The sequence below is a fragment of the Macrotis lagotis genome, chromosome 1 (assembly GCF_037893015.1).
Source record: "Macrotis lagotis isolate mMagLag1 chromosome 1, bilby.v1.9.chrom.fasta, whole genome shotgun sequence".
NCBI lineage: Eukaryota > Metazoa > Chordata > Mammalia > Peramelemorphia > Peramelidae > Macrotis > Macrotis lagotis.
Genome location: NC_133658.1, coordinates 875,217,724 through 875,231,764, shown reverse-complemented (window position 1 = coordinate 875,231,764; position 14,041 = coordinate 875,217,724). Strand labels below are relative to the sequence as shown.

Below are 14,041 nucleotides of genomic sequence, written 5' to 3'. Positions count from 1 at the left end.
CTACCCTGGTAAGAGAACGAGAGAAGATTAAATTATTTCTAAGATTCCTTCCAAATCTGACATTCCATGATTTTATTTTTTTATTTATTTTCTATTCTGAACTAGCAAACAGGAAATAAGATGAGGACTTTCATATTGTAGAAATTAAAAAAGAGGATTGTCTTTGAAACTGTGACTTTTTAATTTAGATCATTTTTAAAAAATATGTAACAAATTCAGCATGGAACATTCAAAGCTGTCCTCCCTGTCTAGGATTCTTTCTGGCCTTTCTTCTGTTCTTTTTTATGGATTTTAAAAATACCTCCTTATCCCTTTCCTTCTTCCTTCCTTCCTCCCTCTTCTCTTCCCTTCCCTTCCCTTCTCTCTTCTCTTCTCTTCTCTTCTCTTCTCTTCTCTTCTCTTCTCTTCTCTTCTCTTCTCTTCTCTTCTCTTCTTTATGAACCCAAATGGGTTCATAAAATTAGATTTGACTAAATAATGAAATAAAATTCTGACAAAATAATCACTAATTATCCCAAAATGGAAAAAAGATGGGATACATAAAAAAACACAGAGAACTCTCAGATTTAGAAGATGGATGAGATTTGTTCTTTTTGACTCTGAAGGCAGACAAATTGAGAGCAATAGGAGAATATTACTGGAGGCAGATTTCAGATCTATTTAAGAAAGGACTTCCTAATCATTATAACTGTCCCTAGGGCAGTAGTTTTCAGGCAGAGGCTAGATTTTGCTTTAAAGGAATTTTGTAGATTGAATAAATACTTTGGTTAGACTAGGTGCCCTTTGAGGTTCCTTGAAGCTTTTTTGTGATTCTAAATTCTCTACTAAAGTAGACTGTATGACTCTTTCATCTATGAACTTTTCCCTGCTAATCCCTGTTGTTTGTTTGGTTTTTTTGGCAAGGCAAAGGGGTTAAGTGACTTACCCAAGGTCACATAGCTAAAAAAGTTTTAAGTGCCTGAGACCAGATTTGAACTCAGGTTCTCCTGACTCCAGGGTCCATGCTCTGTCCACTCTGTCCACCTACCTACCCCAGTCCTGTGGTTACTTTGAAAGAATCTTATTTCTTCCTTTTCTTCCCCTCCCCCCTTCATCATGTGTATGTTCCTCCATGCCTCTGTGACAGACAGGATAATATGACCAAACCAAACTATCTTTGCTTATGTAGAATGGTCACCACTGTCCAGGTCATGAATCTTAGAATGTAAGTGATTTGGAAGAGTCTGACTGGAAAGGAATCATTTCCTAAGACAAAAAAGGGGATGCTACGGACTAAAAGTCAAGAAATGATACTTGAGGTTCTAACTTTCTCAAAGGTGAACTATGAAACCTGCAGACAACTAATTGAACCTAACTTGTCCTCAATTTCCCTATCTGCAAATTGGAAACAATAATGTCCTCTCTCCACTTCAGTCTATTGGCCCATGGGGGCCCTTCCCAGGGTGGGGCTTGGCCCCAAGGGTTTGATGCAGAATGTGGCTAGGCAGGGTTCTTGGGGCAGACAGAATCTACTACTGTTCTGCTATGGGGAGGGAGGGAACAAACATTGAGGAGGTCCTTGTATGTGGGACTGGAACTGGGTGGATCTGTTGATTAGGTAGAAAAGGCCAGAGGCAGAAGGTGGTGTCTAGGACAGAACTGGAGATTCACCACAAGAGATCAGACCTGAAAGAGAGGAAGTCCTGGTTTTCAGGCTCCAGAGTTCAACACAGATTGCTGTCTGGGGGACTGAACTAGAAAAGGTACTTGCTTTTTTCATGAGCATTTGTGAGCTCTAAGTATAGCTGACTGTCCCTTGACTTCTCCCAACTTACCCAAACCCTGTCCATTTAAGAATTCCTTCATTCTTCTTTGCCTTCTTTATCTTTCAAGGAATAGGCTGGAGCTCTCCTCCCATTGCCCCACATGAACCTCAAAGAGAGGTTAGGGACCTTTGTAGGGAAACCTTTTGGCAGCCTGGACTAATGTGAGGCAGAGTGGTGAGGGGTGTTAGAGTGTTGGACCTAGAGCCAGGAGGATGGATTCATATCCTATCTCAGACACTTACTAGCAATGTGAACTTGGGTAAGTGACTTGTATTTTTTAAGACTCAGTTTCTGCCTCTATAAAATAGGTATTATATAGCCACTAGTAGTAATTAAACATATATATATATATATATATATATATACATATATATATATATATATAAATAATATATAAAGTGCTTGTCATACTTTTGAGACACTTAATGCAAGTATCACCATCTACAGATTGCCTTTGTCTGGTTGCTAGTTCTCCCTCCCCAATATCTTATATTTATATGTTTCTTTTATATATTTTATATACATGCCAGTAAGGAAGGCAGGAACTGGTTCTCAGCACCCGAGACAGCTCTAATCACATTGTAGGTGCTTAATTGATGTTTGCTGATTAGTTGATTGAAGTGACAGTTAAAATTGTGAGGACAAATGAGATTTTTGTAGATGTTAGGAATTCCTTGGATGCTAGTTAATTTTTAACAAGTTGGTGCTGGTATTATTTAGTCCAGTTGGCCATCCTCAGAACCTTGAGATGTCCTAGTTTTTGGTATTAGAATCAGAGGTCTAAATCTAGAAAGGATCTGGAGGTCATTTGATCTAATTATCTCTTTTCACAGATGAGAAAAAACTGAGGCCAAGAGAGGTATTATTCCAGGTATTATTCAGTATTATTCCAGGAGGTCATATTCTTTGTATAGATACATTCTAGCTGGATGATGATGATGATAAAATAATAATAATTAATATATCTAGAGTGCTTTGTGGGGTCCAAAATTGTCTAACATGTAATAAAAGAAACTGAGACAGAATGGAGCTAATGGTATTTTGTTAAAGGCTCAAAGACCCCCTTCTAATGAAAGGGACCTTAGATCTGAGAGGCCCCCTTCCTTCAGGGCCTTAGTTTTTTAGTACTTGAAACCCAGACAATACAGATGAAGCAAGCTAAAAATATAGAATCTTATTGGTTGGTTCACCTTGCTCTTGACCCTCCAGGAGGGTCTATACAAACTACAGAATCTCATTGGTTGACAAATGGACTAACAAACAGACCTTGACAGACCTATCTTGACCTTTCAGGAGATATTACCAAACCAATGAACTGACCTGATAAACAGATGTTAAAACATGTACATGGACTAATCATAGCTTTGGGTGAATTCAGTTGCTAAGGATCATATATCCTTGATGTAGATGAAAAAATTTCATGGATTTGTATTATACAGAAACCTACACTGTAGAGTTCTCTCAGCCTGGTTTGTAGTTGAATATTGTTGAAATAAATTATATTCTTAGCTTAGCTCTAAAATGACTTCCCTCTTCTAGATGTGCTTTTCAGGTTCTAAGACTTTAACACATAGAGCTCTAAGAAGAATCATTATGTTAAGAACTCATAATTCACCTGAGATTTCAGAGTATTTCAATTGTTACATCACAGGGCCTGAATTGAAAAATGAGTCTGCATCCCTTTCAATGTTATTAGATAGCTGTTTCAAACAACTTTTTCCATGTAAAATTTTTAATCCAATTTTGAAAATTGTGTCCCATTTCTCACTAATTCACTATTATAGGAATATTATTATCTTATTAACATAATGAAAGGATGTTAAGGTCTCTATCATTTGTGGTTCAAATGATAATTCAAAATGATCCCTCACTATAGTAATACTATACTGTATTATACAGTACTATACTATACTGTACCATATTATATGGTACTATACTATGCTATACTATGCTATACTATGCTATGCTATACTATACTATACTATGCCATACCATACTATGCTGTTCTATACTATACTGTACTATCCCATACTACACTATGCCATACTGTACTATACCATACTATACGGCATTATACCATACTATACTATACCATATTATGCATTATTATCCCATCCCATCCCATCTCATATCATACATAGATTATATAAAGTTCATTTTTTTTACACTTGCCTTTATCAATGAAATTTGCTATGTGAAGAAAAAAGCAAGAATCTGGCAGCATTAGTTTTGTTTGATTTCAGATATGAGTCATAGGCAGCCACTTGTAAGACAGAATATCACTGCCAGGCTCAGAATTAACCAGATGGGAAAATGTCTTTTTTTACCAAGCTAGAGATAGGTCAAGAGTATCATACCTTTACCTTCACAAGGTTGTTCTTTTGACTTTCCCAGGGTCAGACATCCATCAGTGACAGTCCTCAGACTGATGAACTAGTGATTTTATGAGAGGTCAAACATCTACACCTGAACTCAAGAATTAGGATAGCAAGCAAATTAAGTTTCAATCTAATTAATTATTAATTTATCATGGCTATTGACAGTACTTAAGTCTCAATTTTTTACAGGAGTTCATTGCTTTTAGTTAGTTCATGTTAAAAAATTCATGGTGACACTCCCAACTTCCCATTACTGAAAAACAGACCTCTACACTCACCTGAAGGAATTTACATTCTACTTATCAGTTCTGTCAGAATTGAGCTCTGATTGGTAGTCAAGAAGGAATGAGTGGTTCAACTCATTGACCAACCCAAAATGACTGACTAAATGTAGGGTTCGGATGTGATGGTAGGGTTTAGTCAATAGGCCTTGTTGACATTTATTGTGGAAGGAAGTTGGTTGAGTAATGTTTTATTGGGGTGCTGGTTACCTGTGTCATCAAAAGTCCTTGACCTACTCTAGCTATCTTGGGCACATGGGACTGATGATGGGTTGTGACCAGATGTTTGAGTGATGGAAATGTTGACTCTTATGATCATGATGAGCAAAGAGGAGCTTGTGGTATGTGGCTTCATATTCAGGGAGAGGGAAGTGATGCTCAGTCACAGCCATTATTAACTTGTTTAGGATCCCAGATGACCATGAGAGGCATAATCTTTGTTTCTCTAGGACTTTAAGGTTTACAAAGTACTTTTGTTAAAACACTGAGAATTAGATCGGACGAGTATTATTATTCCCATTTTACAGGTGGTGAAACAGAGAAAAACGTGATTTATCATAAATGAGGACATTAGTTTTAAAATTTAATTGATAAGAGACCTTGGAAATCATCTGGTCCAGGAGTTCTTAACTTTGGGTCCATGAAAATTTTGGTGGACCCTGAAAAAAATACATTTCCATATTTGCTATCCATATACTGAAAGGTAGCAACTCCTTCAGTTATGAATCTGGATCCTGAAAAAAGTATCCGCAGGTTTTTACCAGACTTTCTGAGAGGTCCATCCAAGGCCATAATATTGAGCCTTGGGGATATGAAGTTTCATGGAACATGGTCCCTATGTTCTATGATCTTTTTTTTTTTTTTTAGGTTTTTGCAAGGCAAATGGGGTTAAGTGGCTTGCCCAAGGCCACACAGCTAGGTAATTGTTAAGTGTCTGAGACCAGATTTGAACCCAGGTACTCCTGACTCCAGGGCTGGTGCTTTAGCCATTACTCCACCTAGCCGCCCCTATGCTCTATGATCTTCCAGACTCTAGTGGATCTTTCTCCATTGACTAATTCATCTGCACAAATAATCCTCCCACGGTGCAGGTCTGACCTTTGGATATTGGAAAGATGATCATATGAAAGAGGGATTGAAGTTGTTTTCTTTGTCCCACAGGGCAGAAACAGGAAATTGAAAAGAGGCAAATTTAATCTTCATGTTAAGAAGAAATTCCAACCAATGGGAGCTGTCTAAAGGGAGAGTGATTTTGTCTTGGAAAGTAGTAGCTCTCCCCTTATCTGAGGCAGAGACAGGGTGCCTTCTTGGCAAATTAGTCTAGATGGGGATTACAATTTCAGTCAGAGTTGGACTAAATTGTCATTGCAGTCCCAACTTGGGTAGAGATTCTATGTTTCTGATTTTGTGATCTTTGTCATTCCCTTGCTCATAATCTATTGGTGTCTTCCTATTGCTTTTTAAACTTCTCAACTTTTTAAGGCATTTAAGACTGAGTAACCTGTTTCTTGCCTCTTTTGCCAGGCTTATGTCATGCTATATACCCTTGACATCCTTTTTGCCAACTCAACTTTTCAACTAAACTGGATCATTGGCTGTTTCTCAAACTCAAAACTCCTCCTGCTACCTCCATGAATTCCCTTGAGAAGACTTTGGAGGCCTCTTCCAGCTCTGATATATTGTGTTCAAAGTGTATTGAAATGAACTTATAGACTCACAGTAGTTCAGACTTGGAAGAGACCTCAGCCATTCAGCCCAACCAATAAATAAAAGGAATCTCCCACTCTAATATACCCAACAGTCAGTCATCCAGCCTCCACCTGAAGACCTCCAAGGTGAAGGAGATCACCATATCTCTAGGCAGCTCATTCTACTCTTGGACTGCTATTATTGTCAGAAAACTTTTCCTGACATTTCTGCCATTTTGCCCTTTCTACCAGTGTCCCTTTGTGCTGCTCATTGGTGATAGAGTACTGCCTGGAGTCAGGAAGACCTAAGTTCAAATCTGGCTTCAAACACTTACTGTATGATACAGGACAAGTCACTTAATCCTGTTTGCCTCAATTTTCTCATATATAAAATAAGCTGGCAAAGGAAATGGCAACCCAACATCTGTATCTTTGCCAAGAAAATCCCAAATTGAATTATGAAGAATAAGTCATGACTGAAATGATTCAGCAGCAAAAACCTATTGCCCTAGAAGGTTTTGCCTTCTTCTTATGATGGTCTTCCAAATACTTGACCATAAATGCCATTTTCCTCATGATTCTTTTCTTCTACATCTAAATATGTTCATTTTTTTCTTCATCTCTTTTACTCAGAATCATTATCTTTCTTCAAGACTTAACATAGAGGCTATTTTTTCCATGAAGTATTTCTAGATCTCTCCCCATCCCTTATTTTATAATTTTTTCCTTATTTTTTCTTAGACTATACTTACTATTATATGAGTTATGTTCCCTTAGTGGAATGTAAATTCCTTGAGGGCTGGGATAGTTTAGGTTTTGCCTGTGTATTCCCAGGGTTTAGCAACAGTGCCTGGGGAAGAAGGAGGAGCTTCATAGATGTTTATGAATTGCAGGGGTAAGATTTAGAGCCATTCTGAGATCACCAACAACACCAACCCTGTTCATTAGTAACATGGGGATAATAATAAACACCTACTTCTCAGTATTGTCTGGTGATTGGCGCATACTATGAATGCCATGAGTTCATACTTATTGTAATTACCACTAACCTGTGATTACAGAACATTAGACAGATCATAGGTCAGTAGAGTAAGAATTGACCCAGTCTTTACTCCTTCCTTTTGAAGAGAAGGTAGCTTCCTTCCAAGAGGATTATTGGTTCCTTGGCCAAGGCTCCATAGATAATAGAGCTGGCCTGGTAAAAAGTAGGAAGAGCACATTGACTGTGGAGTCAAGGGACTTGGGGTCACATCCTAATGATGACGCTTAAAACACTTAAAACTTGACCTTGGGTAAATCACTAACAGTTCCTGGGCCTCATTTTCCTCATCTGTAAAAATGAGAGGGTTGACTAGATGGCCTTTGAAGTTCCTCCTAGCTCTATATTTGTGATCCCAAGTATTGAAGGGCAGCTTGGAATAGTAAATAAAGACTGGACTTGAATCCAGAAGACATGTTCTGGACATATCACTTTACCTCCAACACCTTAAATTCTGTAGAGAAGATGTAGATTTGAATGGGTAGCAAGCATTTCCTCATTGGGGAATTCTCTAAACCAGTGAAATCACACATCCAGTCCCTTTCTCAATGATCCTGATATTGAAAGCAAGACCAGAACCAAATCAAATGCTCTTTTCCATTATAATTAGGGGGACTCCTTTTTGCAAAACAGTCTGCTTTATTTTTGTGTTTGATGGCAGGAAAGCTATTTCCATCCTGTCTCTGCCAACTACTAGTGGTGTCATCTCAGATATACCCTTATACCCATCTGAAAAATGGGGATAATCATACTTTCATTAACTACCTTGAAGGAGGTTTAGAAGTAATGGAGGAAGAGTGAAGAGCATTCCCATTGAACTTGGAAGTCTTGGGATTTGGGTTTGAATTTGATTAGAAGCAGAAAGTTATAGTGGAAAGGAGAAGGTTGACTGGAGTGAAAGGCCCAAGATATAGATGCAGCCTTTACCATTTACAACTGGGCATGTTACTCGACTGATCAATATTATCTACCCCTCTGGGCCTTGGTTTCTTCATCTGACCAAGGGAAGAGTTGAATTAGACAGCCTCTAATTGTCCCTTCTGTTCTAAAGTCTAAGGTCCTTTGATACACTCTTAGCACTGTGCCTTATACTTAATGTTTATTGAAACATAGCCCACCCCTCATCTTTGGATCATATCAATCATAGCCTCTGATGTCATTTGCATCATTAGAGTATTTTTGGTGCCCTATATAACTTGCTGCCTTGTCAGCTGCATAAAAGAGGGACTCTGAATGTCAGATGGATCCTAGACTATTGAGGAATCTTGGATGCAGTTTATTGGTATTTACTAATTTTACTAATAAATTGATCATGCTCAAAAAAGTGTTTATTGAATAAATGAATGAATGAATGAATGCATCTTCCACTTACCTATATGATCCTGGGCAAATTACTTCCCATCTCTGGGCCTCAGTTTCCTCATTTGAAAAATGAGGGAGAAGAAATAGATGACCTGCTAGATCTCTGCCAGCTCCAGAGCTATGGTCATTTAGAAAGACAAGCAGTCATTCTGTTTGTGATTATTTTTTAATTATTAATTCTAGAATTATCTTTATGGATAGCTCTATATTGCCAAGTTTTTCCTAGATGTGGAGATAAAATTTGCTTTTCCATATGACTAAATAACTTCTATCTGCTTCGGTTTTCTCATCAGTAAAATAGGAGTTAGAATATCACCTATCTTGTTATAAAGGTCAAATAAGAAAATATTCATTAAGGACTAAATATAATGTATGACACATAGTAGGTGCTTATGCCTCTTTCCTTTTTTTCCCTTAGTTTCCTCCTCTTCAGCCACACAAGCCAAATCTGTCCCCTCAGACCCTTGATAGTCAGTATTGTTTTGTACAATTTTATTCTTTCCAGTAACCAAAGAACCAAGGATTCTTGTCCTTCATGGACATCTGTGTATCCCCCATATAAATTACTGACAGTGACTGGTGACCTCTGCTTAAGACTAAGGACAAGATGTAGTCCCTCTCCTCTGAGAACTAACAGCTCTAACAGCTAGGCCAGGGAAGGCTGACCTTCCACAGGAAATCACTACCTTAGGCCTTGGCTTGGAACCCCTGGGAACTGACTTTGGGGAGCCTCAGAGGCATTCTACATTTCTTGCCATCTCTACACTACATTCTACAGTTCTCCCACTTCTGACACCCTTTGTTCTAAAACTTTTCCCAACAGTGACATCCTGTGTTCTAAAGACCTTCCCAGTTCTGGCACTGATTGTTTTGAGGTTTTTCCCAGTAGTGAAATGGCATATTCTAAGCAACCCACCCTCTCAGTTCTGACATTCTGTGTTCTAAGGTTTTCCCTCCCGCATTAACATTCTGTTTTTCTACGGGCCCTCCAAGCTGTGACATCCTGTGTTCTTTGGGCCATCCCAGCTCTGACATTGTTCTAATACTTTTCCCAGCAATGAGATACTGTGTTTTAGGTACCTTTCCAGTTTCTGATATTCTATATTCTAATACTATTCCTAGCAGTATCATCCTATGGGTTTTTTCCATGTTTGATATTTTATTTTATTTTTCCAATTACATGTTATGACAATTTTAAAACATTCATCTACTTGCATATTTATAAATTACACATTTTTCTACCATTCTCCCTTCCCACCCTCCTCTCCCAGCAAAAAGGCACACATGTTCATTTGTGTTCAACATGTTTACCAGTAGTTATTTTGTATATTGGGACTAAGGAAAAGAAAGCAAGCCATGGGATAGGAAGGAAAAGCATAAAAGAAGTTTTAAAAAGTGAACATAATATCTAGCCAGATTCTTCATTCTCCCCCCCCGCCCCCGCCAGATGTGGATGGTGTTGACCATAACAGATTTTCCTGGGTTGTCCTAGATCTCTGAACTACTGAGAGCAACTGCCTCCATCATAGTTGATCAACTCTTATTATTAAGTGTCTGATCAACTCTTATTATTAAGTGTCTGAGGTTGGATTTGAGCTCAGGTACTCCTGACTCTAGGGCCAGTGCTCTATCCACTGTGCCACCTAACCGCCCCAATAAATTAGCTTTTACAAAAATATATTTGCTGAGAAAGTATAGTGAGGACATTCAAATTCAAAAATATGCTTCCAACCCAGGAGGTATATTCTCCCTTGGGAATAGTGGGCCCAAACTTAAAACAAAACTCCCTACCCCATCTTCTTCCCCTCAACCGATTAGAAGCATTTCCTGGCCCTAGTAGTCTTTTTTCTCCCATTATAATCCCCCACTATTTACTTCTGGCTGTGATATACCTAGTAGATGAGTCACTTGCTTAGTGGTATTGGTTGCTTGCTTGACTTGGCATTTGATGCCATGAGATAATACTTTCATGACTCCTCTAACCTTTTGAAGCTTACAAGGTCAAAACTTCATCCATTCTGTCTCTTAAGATGAAGAAAGAATAAATACAACAGAAACAGGTGCCATGGACTCAGGGACACATGGTGGCTGAGTAGAGAGTGAAGGCAGCAGAAGCTACTCTCCTCACCTAGCAGCACATTTGCAATCTTCCTTACTTGAAAACCACATGGATCTTAGTACAAAAAAAGGGTAATTTTTCAATTCTGGCTTTACCATTGGTTCTTCCTATTCCTCCATTGTCATACAGTAGTAACACCTTACTCATGTGTCCAGAAGTTAGCCAAACCAGTAGGGAAAATGAAATTGCATGTGCCCTTATCACCTAGTCTCTCATTCTACAAATATGTATATATAAATATAAAAAGGCAGCTTTTTTCCCCTGGGGAAGGTAGTATCAGAAACTGGTTGTATCAATAAAGTCTTTATGTAGAAAATGGCATTTGACATGAATCTGGGATCCTAGGATGATCCTAATTTGGGATCCTAAGATGAGAGAAGAGTATATTTCAGACATGGGGGTTGGCTAAGAAAAAGGCATGGAGGGGGAGATGTGAGGAATAGCAAGAACTTTTATAATGTTCTAAGGAATTCAGCAAGAAGGAAAAAGGACTAAATTTAAGACTTAGGTCTCTTGGGAAAAAGCCAGGGAATGAAGAAGAAACCACATTTCATTTCAAGGCCTTATTTGTTGCTGCAGCATTTGTTTAGATATCACCCTGTATTCCTTGAGGAACAGCACTAGGTCTTTCTCTTTCTCCAAAGTAAGCAGAGATTGGAGAAGATAAGGCTGACTCTGCCCATTAGGAAAGTCCAGGGCAAAAAAACCATCCATCTGGGGGCAGCTAAGTGGTGTAGTGGAAGGAGCACCGGCCCTGGAGTCAGGAGGATCTCCATTCAAATTCAGCCTCAGATGCTTAATAATTACCTAGCTGTGTGACCTTGGGCAAGTCACTTAACCCTATTGACTTGCAATAACCAAAAAAAAATAAAAAAATAAAAAAAATCCACCTGGATAACAGCTGACCCTTGAAAGAGTGGAGGCTTTGGAAGGGAATGGAGTGGGGATTTCAATAGGCCAGAACCTTCATAACTCCTATACTAAACAGCCATAGTAAAGCCTGTACTTACAACATAGGATAGACCTTAGAGTAATACAAGTTAGCCCAAGCTCACAAAAGTGAGTATGCCCTCACCTGAGATCTTTCTGTAGAGACTGGATAGATCCTTTGGTGATGTTTTAGATGTGATTTTTGGTCAGGAGTCAATGGCATCAGACACTCTCAGAGGTTCCTTCTAATTCCAGTTCTCAGATCTTTACTATCTACCTCTGATAATCTCTTTACTAAGAAGTGCCTTCCACCTCTTGATGTTCTGGTTTTTACGGGCTCTCCCAGACCTGAAATTTTGTGTTCTTAAAATCCCTCCAAGCTTTAATGTTTTGGGTTCTTAGTTCTATCCCAGTTCTGAGTTGTTCTAAGTTTTCCTCTAACTCTGACATTCTCTGTTCTAAAATCCATCTCTGACTTTCTGTATTCTCTGAATTTGGGCATTCTATATTCTAAAATCTCTTCCATCTCTGACACTCTATATGCTAAGATTTCTCCCAGCTCTAGTATTCTGTGTTCCAAAGTGTCTCCCAGTTCTGACATTTTTAATGCTAAGCTTCCATTTCTGATATCCTGTAATCTAGGGTCCCTTCCAGCATTGACATTCTGTGTTCTAAGGCCTTTCCCATATTTGACATTCTCTGACACTCTTTTCACTTCTCTGAAATTCACTATTCTTACATTCTATATTGTATAGTCTCATTCAACTCTGATTTTCTATAAGTTTCTAAATCCATGAAATCAAACAAGATTAATAAATGAAGGTAGCTCTTAGTTCATCCATCTCTGATCCTGGAAACTCCTCTCATCCAGTGCTTCCACCTTCACTGTCATAGGTTTGCATGTTTATGTCTTGGGGAAGAAATGGTGGCCACATGCTCATGGCTCCAGCTTGGAGTAGAGACCTTTATTTTGGTTTGTGGTGGGGGCTGTGGATTGCTTCATATGAATAACCCAATTGTGTGGAGGGAGATGTTTATTTGGACAAGAACTTTGCCTGCTGGGAGACAGTTGCCAAGCTGAAGAAGCTGAATCTCATGGGGCTCCCTGTGGAATGGTATCCAGACAGCTCTGCATGGAATGCTATACGGGCCCCTCCCGAGGAAGTCAGCAGAAGTGGGTTTTTCCTGCAAGTTGCATGCCTAGGGGGCTGACTTGTTCTATGTATTGGGTCAAGACACCTGTTCTCTCAAAGTCTCACTTTCCACATCGATAAAATGGGAGCAGAATAAATTGACTTCTCCTTCTGCACAAAGATCTTATGGGAATGGATAGATAAAGTATATCTGAAAGACTGAGGAAAAATCCAAGGGAATAATATAAGGTAGGACAAATTTTGTTTGTCCCAGGGTCCCATCCCCCGAATCTGCCAGAGGAGCGCGGGTGGCTGGGGGCAGCTGAATAAATAAGAGATGGGCTTGGACAGCAGGGAATGCTCAATCTTAAGATTTTCCTCTGGAATCTGAGAAGGCTAAGATGGGGGACATTAACTAAAAAAATTGGAATTTTTTTTTGGGGGGGATAGTGGAAAAAGTGTTGATCTAGGTTGGAATCAGGAGCCTGGGCATTTTACTGTCTATGTGACTGAACAAGTCACTTCCTTTCTTGAGGCTTCATTTTCCTCTAAGGAATTAGACTAAATTGTCTCTAAAGTTCCTTTCTAGTTTTTCTGTGATCTTCTGTGGTAGTATCCTTATGAACTTCTAAAGACCTTTAAGCTTTGAAATTCTGTGTCCTAGGATGCCTTCCAAGACTGACTTTTTCTATTCTAAGGGCCTTTCCAGCTAATGTTTTCTGAGACCCTTCCCAGCTCTGACATTCTGAGCCTAAAGTCCTGCCTAGCCTTGCCATTCTGTGTTCTAAGACCCATTCCAACTCTGGACATCCCATTCTCTTCTCTAACCTTTCTCAGCTCTGTCATTTTGTGCCTTCAAGTCCCTCCCAACTCTGCCATTCTTCATTCTAAGGTCCCTCCCAGTATTGATGTTCTGTGTTCCAAAGACCTTCCCCTCCCCCAGCTCTAACATTTATGAGCCTAGGGCTCAACCACCTCTAAACTTCTATTATTTCATGATTAAGTTTTTAAGTGGTTATAAATTGACTAGATTAAGAATATTTATTTAGCTTTTCATTTTTTTTAAGTGCCATAGGTCATCATATTGGCTGGGGAATAGTAATTAGTTGCTTTGTCTCATTTGCCATTATGAACTTAGTCTCCTGGGGCTCCCTGGGGTGGGGGGGGGGATTGAATTTGAATTCATGAAGATGAATTGTGTCTTCCTAGTGTTATTTCAGAAATCCACACATTCACTTTTATTCTGCTGCTTTGTCTTCCCTTTATTATCTCTTTATATTATATACAACTTGTTTCATATCTGCTC

At 38.9% G+C, this 14,041-nt stretch overlaps 1 protein-coding gene across 4 annotated transcripts in view; it reads left to right on the top strand.

Moving 5' to 3' along the window:
• Positions 1-14,041, top strand: part of ARHGEF10L (Rho guanine nucleotide exchange factor 10 like) — a 252,095-nt gene that overhangs the window by 95,119 nt on the left and 142,935 nt on the right. The window lies entirely within an intron of this gene.